We start from the raw sequence: 16,388 nt of genomic DNA, 5'->3' as shown, positions 1-16,388 counted from the left end.
GTATCAAGAAAGATACTCCTGTGAGCAGCGGTGGCGTCTGCTCTATTTTTGCATGAACTTTGAGATTCTAGTACTGGGAGGGTTCCTTTTGTCTTTTGAATTTGCTTGTGCATTGTTACCTATTTTCAACGTATTTATATATACTTTCACATCAAGAGGTGGACTTCTCTACGATAGATGGGTCTACTGTGCAGCTGAAGTCTCACATAGGTATTTAGAGCATTTCCGGCTACTTGAAATTTGTTGTGTTGCAAAGGGTTTATAGCTTCTAACATGCTGGGAACAATGACTGTATTCAGTGAGGAACTATTACATGATTGTTTTTCAAAGTCCTAATGGAAACCACTCAGGCCACACCCTCCCCTTCTTACTCTCCTGAAAGAAGAGAAGGATCGACAGTGGCAAACAGCAGCCGCAGCAGAACAACACCAAGTGCAGGCTCCCGGCTCAGAAGAGATTGCTGTGCCTCCTTTGTGTGGTTTCCGGTGCTCCAAACTGTCAGAGAACCTTCTCTGGGACTGAACTATAGAAATCATCCCTAGAAGAACAGTCTTACGTCACATAACTGGAAACAAGAGAGTGACATAGATGTTGGTTTTTATTCATAAAACAGACCTTGTGTACTTGTACACAGTTAGCAAGCATTTTAAGTGAGCTAGCTGTTGTCCTCAGCACTCCATTGCAATATCTAATTTCATCTTTACCAAATCCTCTAATACAGACACTGTCATTAACTCTATGTGAGTAAACATGTCAGCTGATGAGGAGACTCAGTCAGAAGGTCGGTAACTTGTTGAGGAAGTCTTAATGGTAGGATTCAGAACAGTACACCTTGAGTCAGTCCATGCTGTAAATATAGAAATGATAATGATTAATTAATTAGTAATAATAATAGCAAATAACATTTATTAAGTGGATATTATATTCCAAGCAATTTTTTAACATCTTTTGTAAAATTAACCAATTTACATCGTTACAAAAATCCCATGAGCCTGTTATTATTTTCGTCCCTAATTTACAGGTGAATATAAACGGAGGCACAGGCTAAAAGTTACATTTTTTTTTTTAAGTTGCACTATAGCTAGATTTAGTTAAGGAAGTATATAGCCTTCTGGCTCTATACTAGTAAATTCACACAGCTAGTAAATGGTAGATTTTGGGTTAGAACACAGATAGTCAAATTGTAAAGCTCACGCTTAGAAATTATCCTCAGTGATAAGAAAGGATGAAAGATTAGTTAGCTGTGTGCTCTGATGGTCCAGTTAGGAAAAAACCCGGGTTAGAGCTGAAATCTTGGTAATAAGGAAGGGGGAGGGACAGATATGAGAGCCATGAAAGAGTTGAAACAAAACCTCTCGGCTTCCTATAGGTTTGGGAGATGAAGAGTCTGAGGGTCAGGGAGGACCTAAGGGTAATTTCCTGACCCCTGGCTTGTGTCAGATCATAGTGCTTTTACCCAAAATGAGGGTAAGTAAGGAAGTTTTGGATGCAAACATGTGCTTCGCTTTATAAAAGAAATATGAAGATGAAAAATTCTGTTGAATTCAACTATTATTTTGATAACACTTAATCAAAGATTCACCTATTAAATAATTCAAGAGCTTCTGTAGTTGATTTTTGTGAAGTGAATTTTCTGCAGCCTGAATGCTAGTGTGCACCCCTCTATATGTAAGTAAATATTCATGTTTCATTTGCCTGAGTGAAGGGCACCTCACCACTGTTTTGTCAAACGTCATCTCAGTTGGTTACCTATTTTCTAGCTGTGTAAAATTAAGTGACAATTTAACAAGTTATTCACAAAATCCACTCCGTTGAGACCATGTGTGCATTGAGAATTATGCTTGCTGTCCCTTTTAAATGAAAGTGTGTTCCCTCATCAACAGCCAGGAGCTCACACAGTGGTTGATTTCCCAGAGTCATGATAGATTTGTAGTGATCCAGCCAAACTCTTGCACATGGCTCCTCCCCCTGACTTTAGATATGCATCTTCAAGACAGGTGGCCTGTGTTGGGAGTAGTCTGGGGACATGAATGAGACAAAAGCTAAGTAACCCACATGGGCACTGAACCCCTAACCTTCGCCTCATTAGCACAGTGCTCTGACCATCTGAGCTTACCCGCCACAGACTAATGATGTGTGCATGGAGGCATAGCGACATCAATCACATTTTCCAAAGCAAAACTCACTATCCTGAAAGTAACCGGAAGAACCACCCGTATAGACCTGCTCACCAAGGGAACGCAAAGCTATCCTAATGAATGGCTGACGTGCTGCTTTTCCGCAATCCATTCATTCATCATTCTAGATCCTAAAAGGATTTCAAGATGCCTAGGAATTCACCTTAGTTAATTCACACTTTTACGAATGTACTTCTTCCTTGTCAGGTACTCTAGCTAGCATAGATACAACCTGTGATTCTGATACGTCAAGAAGCAAAACCTTGAAATTCCCCCTAATAGGAACGCTTCATCTGTTTTCATAGATAGATCTTTAATGGTTATCACTGAGCTTTCAGGTAATCTTTAAGGTCTGAAATTTTAGGTTAAAAAAATGTATGTTTGTGTGTGTGTGTGTGTGTGTGCACAAGTACACATTTTTCTCTTCTGGGAAATATTTTCAATTTTGTTTAGATTTTAAGTATATGTGATTCAAAGCCTAAGATCTGTGGCCTTAATTCAGTAAAGAAGATAAGAGAGAAAAGACTTCCAAAAACATACTTACCATAAAGCCTACTCTGGGTAAGAAATAACTTATATTAATTTTATTTTATTTTTAAAATTTTATCTTATTTTAGGTACTAAGATACATGTACAAGATGTATAGGTTTGTTACATAGATAAACATGTGAATTGGTGGTTTGCTGCACTATCAATCCATCACCTAGGTATTAAGCCCAGCATGCATTAGCTATTTTTCCTCATGCTCTCCCACCTCCCTCCATCAACAGGCCTCATTGTGTACTGTTGCTCTCCCTGTGTCCATGTATTCACATTGTTCAGCTCTCACTTATAAGTGAGACCATGCAGTGTTTGTTTTCCTGTTCCTGTCTTAGTCGGCTGAGGATAATGGCTTCTAGCTCCATCCATGTCCCTGCAAAGGACATGATCTCATTTCTTTTTCAGGCTGCATAGTATTCCATGGTGTATATCTACCAAATTTTCCTTATCCAGTCTATCACTGATGGGCATTTAGATTCCATGTATTTGCTATTATGAATAGTACTGCAGTGAACATATGTGTACATGTATCCTTATCATAGAATGATTTATTTTCATTTGAATATATATCCAGTAATGGGATTGCTGGGTCAAATGGTATTTCTGGTTCTAGGTCCTTGAGGAGTCTCCACACTGTCTTCCACAATGGTTGAACCAATTTACATTCCCACCAACAGTGTAGAAATGTTCCTATTTCTCTGCAGCCTTGCCAGCATCTATTGTTTCATGACTTTAATCATCACCCATTCTGACTGGTGTGAGATGGTATCTCACTGTGGTTTGATTTGCATTTCTCTAATGATCAGTGATGCTGAGTTTTTTTCATGTTTGCTGGCTACATACATTTCTTCTTTTGAGAATTGTCTGTTCATGTCCTTTGCCCACTTTTTAATGAGCTTTTTTTTTTCTTGTAAATTTGTTTAAGTTCCTTGTAAATTCTGGGTGTTAGACCTTGGTTAGATGGATAGATTATAATAATTTTCTCTCATTTTGTGAATCATCTGCTCACTCTGATGATAGTTTCTTCTGCTGTGTAGAAGCTCTTTAGTTTAATTAGATCCCATTTGTCAATTTTAGCTTTTGTTGCAATTGCTTTTGGCATCTTCATTGTGAAATCTTTGCCCTTGCCTATGTCCTGAATGGTATTGCCTAGATTTTCTGCTAGGGATTTTATAGTTTTGGATTTTACATTTAAATCTTTAAACCATCTTGAGTAATTTTTGTATAAAGTGCAAGGAAGGGGTCCAGTTTCAATTTTCTGCATGTGACTAGTTAGTTCTTGCAGCACCATTTATTAAATAGGAAATACTTTCTCCTTTGCTTGTTTTTGTCAGGTTTGTTGAAGATGAGATGGTTGTAGATATGCAGTCTTATTTCTGAGTTCTCTATTCTGTTCCATGGGTCAATGTATCTGTTTTAGTACCAGTACTATACTGTTTTGGTTACTATAGCCTTGTAGTATAGTTTAAAGTCAGGTAGCTTGATGCCTCCAGCTTTGTTCTTTTTGCATAGGATTGCCTTGGCTATATGGGTTCTTTTTGGTTTCCATATGAATTTTAAATTATTTTTTTCTAATTCTGTGAAGAATGTCAATAGTAATTTAATGGGAATGGCATTGAATCTAAATTACTTTGGGCAGTATGGCCATTTTCATGATACTAATTATTTCTATACATGAGCATGGAAAGTTTTTCCACTTGTTTGCATCCTCTTTGATTTTCTTGAGCAGCTACTTATATCATTTTTAATGATGGACAGAGAGAAGGTTGATACCATGGCAAGTGTATAATAGCATCTGAATGCCTGAGGTTGAAAGTGTGCATGTATTACAGAAGCAACTGTATTATTTAGAGAGTGAGTGATTGTACCTCTGACCAGCCTGGCTGTGGGGACATCTGATGAAAGTGTGCACCTGGCACCAAACTCCAGAACCCTGGGTGAGGGATCACATCTGGTTTATTGAAAACTGTTGCTAATTTTATCCAAAAAGGTCTACATGGAAAGGGGAGAAAAGGGGAACGATCCACAGATTTCCAGCTTCCTCTGATATGGATTTTGGAAGATTCCCGGAAAGATAAAAGGGTTGGAATATGTAAATAACCCAGCATCAGAATTGGCAGAGAGGTGATGCTAAAGGACAATAAGTAGAAATGAGAACCGTTCTGGAAAGTTTGTACTGGAGGGTACCAGATGGTTTACATACATCATCTGGCAAATTCTGACAGCAGCCCCTGATGTAGACTTAACAATATTACCCCATAGTTAGAAATGAGGGCAAGTAGCAATTGGAGAAAGTTAAGTAAATGGCCAGGTGTCATGCAGCCACAGTCCTGGCATCAGTATTTGAATCTAGCCTGCTTACTCTGCAGCCTGTGCGCTAAGCCAGGGGCCAGCAAACTGTGGCTCACAGGCCAGATTCAGCCCACTGTCTATATTTGGAAGCAAAGTTTTGATGGAATGCAGTCACTCTCATTTGTTTGCATGCTGTCTATGTCTGTGTCTGTGCTCCTGTGGCAGAGAGGGGTGGTTGTAATAGAGACTATCTGACCTGCAGAGAACTGAGGCCCTGAACAAATGAAAATTCAGGGCCTCCAGTTCATAAATTATTAATAATTTTAAAACTGTAAAACACTAAACCAAACAAATGGCCCTTCCAAAGTGTGGGGCTGTGTGCGACTGCATAGTTCTCATGGCCTTGAAGCCAACTTCTGGGCCCACAAAGTCTAAACTATGACTATATGGCACAGTACAGAAATATTTTCCTCTGATGTTTTTCTGTTTCCAGCCCATATATATAAAGCTTCACTCTTCCACAAATGAGAGAAATGGATGAGGTTTCCCACAAATGTAGATGGTCCTGAAGTATTCACCACAAAAAACTATCCTTGAGATTCTGTCCTTATCCAATTTTTGGTGCTGAAATTCTCTTTTTGATGAAATGATAGGAAGAGTTGATAATAGACATTTGTTTGTCTTATGTCCTTAATTGGCAAAATAAAAAGTTTATTACCGTATGTCAGGAATCTAATTAAAAAAGAATTACCAGTATAGTAGTCACTAGAGGTACATAATGTTAAATGGATAGACAGAAAAAAACAGAACACAGTGTTGGGTAAAACCCAGAGTGAGGTATAAAGTGCAGCATCTCTGGCACACATAAATAAATACACACTCTCTCTACTTCAAACATGTGTTCATATCAAAGATATATACCAAACTTAGTGGCAGTGGAGAGGGGAGGCTGAGATTGGGAATGGAGTTGAAGAAAAAAGCATGAGATTAGACAAGAGAAAGGCCTTGTACCTATTGATTTTCATAATGCGACTTGAACTGAGAATGCAATTAACTGAACTGAACTTTTACCGTCTGAAATCCAAAACACAAACTGTCCTCACAGTGACACTTGAAATGCCGACTTGGAAAGCACTCCCTCAATGCTCTGCAGGGCATGCTGAGATAGACAGGTCTGCTCCTGGCCACTGCTGCTCAGACATCCCAAAGCCGCATTCGAATAGCACTTTATGGTTTGCAAAGCTGTTTCTCTTTCATTAGTGTTGGTATTCTTATACCCACTTTACAGACAATAAACCGGAAACTCCAAAAGATTAAAATAATTCAGCAATCAACACAAATGTGGCAGAACCTAGGCCCACGCCAGGTCTTGTGACATTCAGTATTATGCTTTTTTCTAATCTCCCCATAAAAGTTGACTTCCTGGCCGGGCGCGGTGGCTCACGCCTGTAATCCCAGCACTTCGGGAGGCCGAGGCGGGTGGATCACGAGGTCAAGAGATCGAGACCATCCTGGTCAACATGGTGAAACCCCGTCTCTACTAAAAATACAAAAATTCAGCTGGGCATGGTGGCGTGTGCCTGTAATCCCAGCTAGTCAGGAGACTGAGTCAGGAGAATTGCCTGAACCCAGGAGGCGGAGGTTGCGGTGAGCCGAGATCGCGCCATTGCACTCCAGCCTGGGTAACAAGAGCGAAACTCCGTCTCCAAAAAAAAAAAAAAAAAAAAAAAAAGTTGACTTCCTGATGGGGGAATATTCATCGTGCTTTAAGGGTGACAGCCTAATTAGGAAATGTTTACTTTTATGAAAAGTCTGTTGGTGACATCTTTGAATACACTTGCCAATGAAGAAGGTATTCATCCCTCACAGTCTCTACCTCTGCCTCCTTCTTTACTGTTTTCTCCCATTCTCATACCCATCTTTACCAAATTATGGGGCCAAAGTGACCCTCAGAGGTGATTCCAATTTTGCACCAGGGTAGGACAAAAGTCAAACAATGACACGATAGTAACCATTTATGCCTTAAATGAAGTAATTATGATTTTCTAAGTCTCTTTAGTGTACTTGCCATGTCAACAGCCTTGCAAATGGACTGTTCTTACTCATGTCTAACTTGAATATTTTTGATGCATTTTAACTCTATTCCTGGCCTCAAAAAAAAAAAAAAAAGCCGTTTATATTCTAATGCATACTTGAAGATTGTTACTGAGTTTTCTACCCTACTTGGGACTAAGTAAACCAAGGTCCTTTTGCATTTTTTTCATAAGGACCATTCACAAGACTATTCATTTTTGGTTTTCATTTATGTCGCATTTTATACTCTTTTGTCGGTGACTTTGTCTTAGACATTGCATGGCTCATCTAGACACTTACTGTGATAGACATCTAGGCTAAAGGGATAGGCTAGACCAATGATGCTCAAAGTTTAGACCTTGGACCAGCAGCATCAGCATCACTAGGGAATTTGTTAGAAATGTAAATTGTGGGGCACCACTTCAAACGTACTGAATGAGAAGCTTTGGGAATGGGGCCCCAAAATCTGGTTTAGCAAGCCTTCTAGGGAGCTCTGATCTATGTCAAAATTTGAGAATTACTTTTCAGCACACTCTTTCCTCTCCCTTTGTGGACAAAAGACTTTTCAGCTCCATTTGTGTTGAGCATGGCCACCTAATTTACATTGGCCAATGGAATGTTAGTGAATGTTATATAATCCTTAAATGTGCTTGTGTGGCTTGGGTTGGCTCTTGGGCTGTGGTGATTAAACATAAGAGAAATATGCACCTGGTCCAAGACTGTGGAGTTACATGGAACAGAACAGCTCAGTTTGTTTCAAGGAAAAGTAAAAACATAAATAAACTCTTAAGATGTCTGTCTCCCTTACAGTCTAGACTCCATGATGGGTGGACAGCTTAGGATGCATTAGAAAGCAAATACTTGCTCAGTCAATGAACTGGATGAGGCCAGTCTATCATGCAAAATGCTAAAAATAACTAAATAAATCAATGCACGGAAAGAACTGATTACATAGTTCTTTATGAATAAAATAAATCCCCAATCATAGCAGATTAAGTGAATAAAGCAGATAAAGTAAGTAATTTTCTCACAGTCTACAATGTCTGGAGGGAGACTGATGCTGTCCATTGGTTTTGTGGGTTGATGATCAAGGTCAGCATCTCTGTGGAGAAGGGGCTGGTACTGCTCAAGTTGGTCCCATTCTAGGTATTTTAATAGAGGGTATTTAATGAAGGGAATTGGCTATGTAAACACTGGAAGAGCAGAGAACCAAGTGAAGGTAGTGAGACCCTCTAGATATTAACAGCAGCAGAAAAAAACAGGTAGATAAAAGGAATCATTTCTTCTGGCATCTTCTTTGCCCTAATTTTTTTTTCTGGATTAGAGCCATTTCATCTGTTTATCACCTACTGTTTCCCTCATCATAGTAACAGTGCCTCATATTTTCTCACTGCATAGCTTGCAAAGCACTTTCATACATTGTACTTGTATTATTTAATTTTGATTTTGATTTTCAAAATAGGTTTTAATGTAAGTAGATTTATCGTTTTATGGATGGAGAAACCAAGTCTCAGTTAAGCATTAAATGCTAAGCAGAAAGTGATTTAGCCATTTGGGACAGAGCCTGGACTAGAGCCTGAGTGTCCTGTGTCCAACCTTAGGGCAAATTCCACATTTCTACATAGAACATCTCATAGTTAGCAGATGACAGTTAAGTAGAATGTCAAGAGGGGAAAGGTCAGGGGTTGGATACCTGGGTTCAAACTCTACCTCTAACCTCATTTTTTCTGTTAAGAAACTTTGTAACTCTGAGTCTCACTTTCTCTTATTAAAATGGGATCCTAAGACTGGGTGTGGTGACTCACGTCTATAATCCCAGCATTTAGGGAGGCTGAGGTGAGAAGATTGCTTGAGGCCAGGGGTTCAAGGTTGCGGTGAGCTGTGATTGTGCCACTGCTTTCTGGCCTGGGTGACAGAGTGAGACCCTGTCTCAAAAAACAAAATAAATAAAATGGGACCATAGTAGTACTTTCCTTATAAGCTTAATATGAGGATTTAATGGGATACAATGTGCAAAAGTCTTACTAAAATCATAGCCAATCACATACATGAATCAAAGATCTCCTTAACAAAATATCTCTTACTCTGTGAAGGGTGTATCTGTGTATGTGTTTGTGTGTGTGTACAAGGTAAGGGCGATGCTTACAGTCTATCTAATAAAGACATTTTCTACTTAGTAAAATTAAAAACTTCTGTTATTATTTATCTTAAATCTGAGCAATTCCAATTATTAAATGAATAAGTTTCTTACCAGTAGGCTGACGGCTTCAATCCAACTGATTTTGGCTTATAAATATCAGCTAGAAAAACTAAAAACAAATTGAGCAATTCTTTAAAAAGAACTTTAAAAAATTGTGGTAGATTACATATGACATAAAATTTAGCATCTTAGCCATTTTTAAGTGTACAGCTCAGTAGTGTTAAGTACATTCATCTTAAGTACAACTATCACCACCATCCGTCTTGAGAGCTATCTCATGTTGCAAAACTGAAACTTCATTTCCATTAAATAATAACCCCACATTCCTCCCTCCCTCAGCCCCTGGCAATCACTGCTCTACTTCTATCTCCATGAATTTGACTATTCTAGGTACTTCATATAAATGGAATTATATAATATTTATATTTCTGTGGCTGGCTTATTTCACTAGTGTAGTATCCTTCAGGTTCTTTCACATTATAGCATGTGTCAAAATTGCCCTCCTTTTTACAGTTGAATAGTATTTCATTGTATGTATACACCATATTTTGATTATTTGTTCATCCATTGATGGACACTTGGGTTGCTTCCACCTTTTGGCTGTTGTGAATAATGCTGCTCCAAACATGGCTACATGAGGAATTGTACAATTGTACAATTCAAAGCCTTCTTTGAGAAGAGAATAAAAAAGAAAAGTTTATGAAGAAAATGGTTTAGTGCAGTTATGCTACATTTGAATTAATAGAGTCTGGTTAGCTTATGAAGACATAAACAGAGATACCAAATTGGTTGCCTTAGGAGAGGTCAGACTTGAAAACAGAAACCTGAAAATTATCAACAAAGAGAAAATTTCTAAAATCATAAAGGAAGTGATTTTCATTATGGTGGAGATGGGATATAATATGATCACTGAGGTGAGGAGGGTGTATTGAATTTTCAAGACTCATCCTTAAGACAAAGTACAGAAATTTAAGCTCAACAGAGGAATATAGATAAGTCAGAGAGAGAAAGCTTATCGCTTGAAGAAAATTTCCAGAACCGATATGTTATGAAGATAGTCTGTAAAAGAGCTGAATTGGTAGAATGCAAAGGGCTATTCAAAAACAGGACAGAATGCAGTTTCCAGAAATGGAGTGAAAATACAGTTATCTGAAAACTGAGGTCAGAGGAAATCTACAGTAGGAGAGATGGAGAAATCATTCAGAAGGCATTTATTTCCTTTTTCAACAAACAAGGCTGGGCACTTTCACTGTATTTTCCAAAGGCAGTCACAACAATATCTGCAGTACTGCATGTGCTTCTAGAATCTTGCCACACTAACATCAGGAACCAAAGTCAAATTCCCTTGTCTTTGAATCTAGTAGGCTTGTGACTCACTTGTAACTAAGAGATTGCAGTGAAAATTATGGTGTGTGACTCCCAAGGCCAGGTCTCTAAAGGCTTCATAGCATCCACTTTGCTGCTAAAATGCTTGGTCTCAAAGCCTTCAGCTGACATACAGATAGCCCTCCCATCGTCAGACGGCCATGATGTAAGGAAGCTCAACTATTCAGATGAAGAGGGACCACACAGAAAGACCTAGAGACTATGCAACAGAGAAGACGTTCAGAAGATCCCTGTGACATCTTCAGCAGTTGCATGAGAGACCCTGAGGCAGAATCCCTGGGACTATGGGTCAAAAATTAGCCCTTCTCTAGTTTCTAACTCATAGGAATTGTTGAAGATAATACGATGATTGCTGTTGTTTTAAACTACTACATTATGGTATTTGCCACATAATCTTGGGTAGTCAGAGCCCTATTTAAGGGCCAGGCACTGTTGTATGTACTGAAGCGCTGTGCTTTGAAAATAGAGCTGTCCTTGTTTTCATGATATTTATGGATTGGTTAGAAACAGGGAAAGTGATAATATTTGGACAAACATTAGCCAAAAAGACAGGATGGGATGATCAAGAATAACGATAGAGAAAAATATCAATGACCAGGTGTACCTACAACTTTCTTGACATCTGGGGGTGAATGAGACAGGCAAATACCTTATATGCAAGATGAGCCCTGTTCCTTTTCCACTTCCTTGCTGCTGGCCAGGAAAGGATGTGGAAAATGGAAAATGCCAGGCAGAAGTAAATAAGAGGGAAAGAAGGAAACTTTAATGGCTCCCTGGGGACAAGTGTAACCTGAAAGGTGCAGAGATGTTTTTCACCAGTTTCTGGAGATGAGCTAAATGCTGTTACAATAATCCCCCTTTTGGGGGCACTCGGGGGTCACGCTTCCTCCCAGGTACTTATTGTTAAGCAGTGGGCAGAAGCATCCCTGGCTGTGGGTGCTTTGTGGCCAGAACGAAGGGCAAAACAAGTGTTTAACACTCTGCCGCCCTGCCGGGGCATAATTTATAGCATTTTAATTCTCCTACTTGTCTCTGCCTAAGAATTTCTTATAGCATTATTTAATGATGTGAGTTCAATGGGCAATTTTAAAACCTACTTAATTTACGATTTCTTTCCTCAGTGATGCAGTCAGAAGTGCTGCACACCATACTGCAGTGGTAGCAGCCTAACTGTGATGCCGAGAAAAATCATCCAACACCAATTAATACTTTAGCAGCCTCCAACTTTCTCTCCCAGGACCCCAATAGCCATAAAAGGATGCTAGGGAGTTGTACAGATCAAAGAAAGAGCGAATCATGTTAAAAGAATGGCATCAAACACATCCTATGCCTAGTCTTAGAATGCCCCCATGTCTTTAGATGTCCTACAATGTGAAGGGAATGAGTTTTACAGGGCAAATGCAATACACACAAAGGAGCAAAGGATGTGATCTCAAATTGAGTCAGTAGTTGGGGAAGAAAGACATGAAGAATATGCCCAGTAGCACTGGAGAAACTTGTTACTGTAATAAGCTCAGGAATCGCATGTACAGATCTCTGACATTAGTGAATATATATTAGTAAATTAGGATGGCTATGAATATTCACGATTCTTCTGAATGGACCAACCGCAATGGCTGACAATAGGCAAAAGAGAGAGGGGGTGGAAATGAGGGATAGAACAAGCAGGTGCCAGGAGTCCTATTCTGGCAGATAACGTCTGATTCACTGTCACCAACTCTGCTCCCAAGATGTTTCTCCATCAGAGCAGTGGCAAAGCTGATAGGTAGCAAGAAGGAATCTCACCCACAGGTTAAATATTCCACTCCTCCCAGGCAAGTTAGAGAGGCTCATCATGTCTTATGGCAAATCAATTTCAGAACATTTGTTCTTGGCATCTGGCAAACCAGTAGGTCACAGTTTCAAATCCAGAATTGTAATAACTAAAGGGCGTTACCTCACCTTGGAGAAACTTCAGACGACCTCTGCGCAGTCTCATGCAAAAGGCAGCTTCAGTCTCAGCTCAGTTCTTAATAGAAAAATGTCTGTGTCACTTAACTGATGCCAGCAGTTAACAGAAGGAAAAGCTACCAGGTCTCCCCTCCTCATCTTGATATATGAAGCTGGTGAGAATGTGTCTGGTCATACGGATGGAAAGCTTCAATTTAGCCGCAGACATCAAAATTATCAACGGAGCCCTTTCACAAGCATAAAATCCAAACTGGAGAGAGATTGGAGAAAGAGAGAGGCTCAAATTAGTATCCAAACATGCCTGTTTCCTAATGCTCATTCAGACAGAGGTTCAATGACTGGAAATTATTGAAATGAGGCCGATGTCAAGGGGATGCTGCAGATACAGCTACTTCCCAGCACCAGTGATTGTGTTCCTACAGTTGCAGGATGCTGCTTCCATCTCCACTTTGGGAAGAGTCCTTAAGTACCTGCTGGTGCGACTTTCCTCCCTGTCATCGAGTTGAACAAACGTAGGGAGTTGTAAACTTTGAGACTTGCTGCGGCTAAATTGAAGTAGCAAATTTCCCATCGTGAGATTCAGGAAAGTCACCTGTTCTACCCCAGATCCCAGCAGGGGCATACTTTCAGAATCTATTTACTTTCCCTCTCCTGTCATCTCCCCACTCTGCTTCTCCATTTACCCTGATGGGGTGCCATCCACGTTGGGGCAGGAGAGAAGCCATTTTGAAATATTCAGTTAGTTTCCTTCCTTCCTTCCTTCCTTCCTTCCTTCCTTCCTTCCTTCCTTCCCTCCTTCTCTCCCTCTCTCTTTCTTTTCTCTCTTTCTTTCCTTCTTTCTTACTATCCACATTGCACCAGAAGAGAAGCCATCTTGAAATACTCAGTTTCCTCTTTCCTTTCTTCCCTTCCTTCCTTCTTTCCTTCCCTCCCTTCCTTCCTTCCTTCCTACTTTCCTTCCTTCTTTTCCTTTTCTTTTCTTTTCTTCTTTTTTCTTTTCTTTAACAGAGTACCATGAGAATTGTTTTTCATTTTGTCAGACCTACAAATGTAAGCCATCTAAGAACTAAGGAAATGTTCAGGCTTACATTAGGGTTTTTGTTACTATTATTCCATCTGAGAGGCCCAAGGTCTGGCTGAGTGGCTCATACCCTTATCCCAGCAATTTGAGAGGCCAAGGTGGGAATGATCTCTGGGAACCAGGGGTTTGAGATCAACCTGGGAGAGTGTGGGACCCTACCTCTCTTAAAAAAAAAAAAAAAAAAAAAAAAACGTGGTCCAAAGCCAGACATTCTTGGCTCTGAAAGAGATGGAAGGTCAGAGAAAGAGGTACATGCCTTTTTAAAAATCTCTAACCACAAAGATGCATTGCAACACCCACAAAGACGCATTGCAATGTTTTTGCTGTGTTTTTTTTTGTATAAATTTAGGGGGTACAGAAGCAATTTTGTTACAGGGGTATACTGTATGGTGATGAACTCTGAACTTTTGGTGTATTCATCACCCGAATAATGTATATTGTATTCAATAAGTCATTTCTCATCATGCACCCCCTTTCACCCCCTCCTTCCAGGTCTCCCATGACCATCGTTCTATTCTCTGCAGTCACGGTCCATGGGTACCCACGTTGTTCAAGGAGCTCAGAAATATCTTCTATTTTGGGTGGGTTGGGGGAACCATTCGGAGGTGACAAACAGAATTAAATAATGAAACTCGTTTTTTCTTGAGCGGAAAATATATATATATATATAAATATCCTGAGCCAGGATGTATGACCAGACACTGCTAAAAGTTGATGAAGGAGCTCTTTGTGTGCTAAAATGTTGGTGAGAAACCCCAGGCATTTCCATATCTCAATGCTGTGCTCTGAGCAAGGGCCCTGTGGCACCCGGCGGGAAGCAGGCTCTCAATGACCTTCTTCACCAGCACCTAGAGTCCAGAGAGGAGGACTGATTGGGTCATCCGAAAGATCTTCCTTCTGAAATGCAGGCTCCTCACAAACACCACCCAAAACACTGAGGTTGAGGCAACGTGCTTATTGTTTTATGTTAAATATTGAAATTAAGTTCAATATTGAAAATATGAAAGAGAAAAAACTGTGTGCAATTCAGCATCTGACTTTACTTCCCTTTAGAACAAGATCATAAAAACAAAACAAAAAAAACTACCTTCTTAACATTTATGTTAACCCCTTCACTCCATAGAAGAATATGACTTACAATACACAAGCTTTCTTCCCTCCCTTCCACTATACCACCAAACAAAAGGGAGGAGAATAATCTGTCATATATTATTTTACATATACTTGAAGAGTTCAGATATTCTTAGATGTAAAAATTTTAAATGCAATATAAAACATCTTCAAGTGAAAGATATAAATATGCTTTTTGATTTCACAAAAGAAACACTTCATAATTTATAGTATCCATTGTTGAGGAAAGAACACCTTCACTACTCATGAATTATTGCTTTCTTCTACATGGTTAAATATTCACTGTCTGTCTATCTGTCTGGTTCACATTTTTTTCTGTTTATTTTTAGCACTCTCAGAAATAAAGAATACATTTGAAACTCAAAGCACAAGGAATTTTATGATAAATTGTGGCAAACTGGCAGAACTGAGATTGATACGTTACACATCTACAAACCAATGCATGCAATTGCGTTGGTTACGTCCCAATGATGTCTAAGGCTCCATGGATAATCTACCAGAATTGCATCACTTAAAAATAATTATATCAATTTAATTTCCTTTAGGGAAATATGCTTAGAATTTTTAAATCCTATAATCTGTTAAGATTTAAGTATATGACATGTTTTTATCACCACTAAGCTAAATTATCTATATGTTCAAAATTGTATTCAAGTGCAAAAAATCCTTAAACAATGGTTAGAAAGGCAATACAGTATTTCTAGAAGCTTGCCTAGACATTATATAAAAATGCTTGAATTGTAAACTTCACAGGTAACTTATATACCATATATCATGATGATAAATGTATGCGCTTTGTTAATTCTTCTCTGATTTGGTTGTATACATTTCATGAGTAGAAAAACCAAAAGAGGGATAAAGACGCTCAGAAAAAGCTTGGTTATGAAACAGATTGGAATTTGGGTTTTAGTCATCAAAGATGTGATAAACAACACTGGGCATTAATGCAGAAAACAGATTGAGCTTTTTAATGGGACATCAAATAAGACTTTATTAGCATCTATTAGGTTCAACCCAAAGCTCAGGAAATAGCATTAATGAGCATCATATATCAGTCTGTCTGTTATTAGATAACAGTATCCCTTAAAACTAGCAAGCCATATAGTACTTTATACTTTTTTACCTTTATCTTTAGAATTAGCTGACATTCTATTGTGTTACACTGGCCTTACTATTAGTAATAGTGAACCAATTTATAAACCCATTAGTGACACTTTTTCCAGAAGATAAAAACAGTCAAAATTATCTGGCAGCAATTAATCTTAATGGCTGTATGCAGTAAACAGCAATGGGCTAATTCCAGCTCTGTCAGCCCCATCAAACAATCCCGCATTAGGCAGCTTTTCAGTGATCCATTAAGCATATTCAGAACAACAACAAATTCAATGCTGAAGGCATATGCACTAAACATTACAACAGTGATCTTCTGAAGCCATCATTATCTCTTAAATAGTACTTCCCCCATGTATTATCATTATGCTGTACATTAGAAATACTTTGATTAAACTCCCTTAATTCATAACAGACAGCTGCAGACCATTTATGCAGTTAATCTCAA

At 38.9% G+C, this 16,388-nt stretch overlaps 1 long non-coding RNA gene and 1 other non-coding gene across 2 annotated transcripts; both read right to left on the bottom strand.

Annotated features, from left to right (window-relative positions):
• Window positions 1-341: 341 nt before the first annotated feature.
• Window positions 342-554, bottom strand: LOC116534849. Its single transcript, XR_004261916.1, has one exon. It is a non-coding gene; the product is annotated as a small nucleolar RNA U3 (small nucleolar RNA).
• A 26-nt stretch (window positions 555-580) lies between these two features.
• LOC116534821 lies at window positions 581-12,864 on the bottom strand. The gene is made up of 3 exons (XR_004261886.1): window positions 12,610-12,864; window positions 9,334-9,391; window positions 581-847 (listed from the first exon to the last, which is right to left on the bottom strand). It is a non-coding gene; the product is annotated as an uncharacterized LOC116534821 (long non-coding RNA).
• Between the last annotated feature and the right edge of the window lie 3,524 nt (window positions 12,865-16,388).

This window comes from Sapajus apella, unplaced genomic scaffold (genome assembly GCF_009761245.1).
Source record: "Sapajus apella isolate SASKATOON/1434 unplaced genomic scaffold, GSC_monkey_1.0 scaffold89, whole genome shotgun sequence".
In the NCBI taxonomy this organism is placed as follows: Eukaryota; Metazoa; Chordata; class Mammalia; order Primates; family Cebidae; genus Sapajus; species Sapajus apella.
The sequence above is the reverse complement of the archived record's forward strand: the minus strand, read 5'-3'. Positions and strand labels throughout refer to the sequence as shown.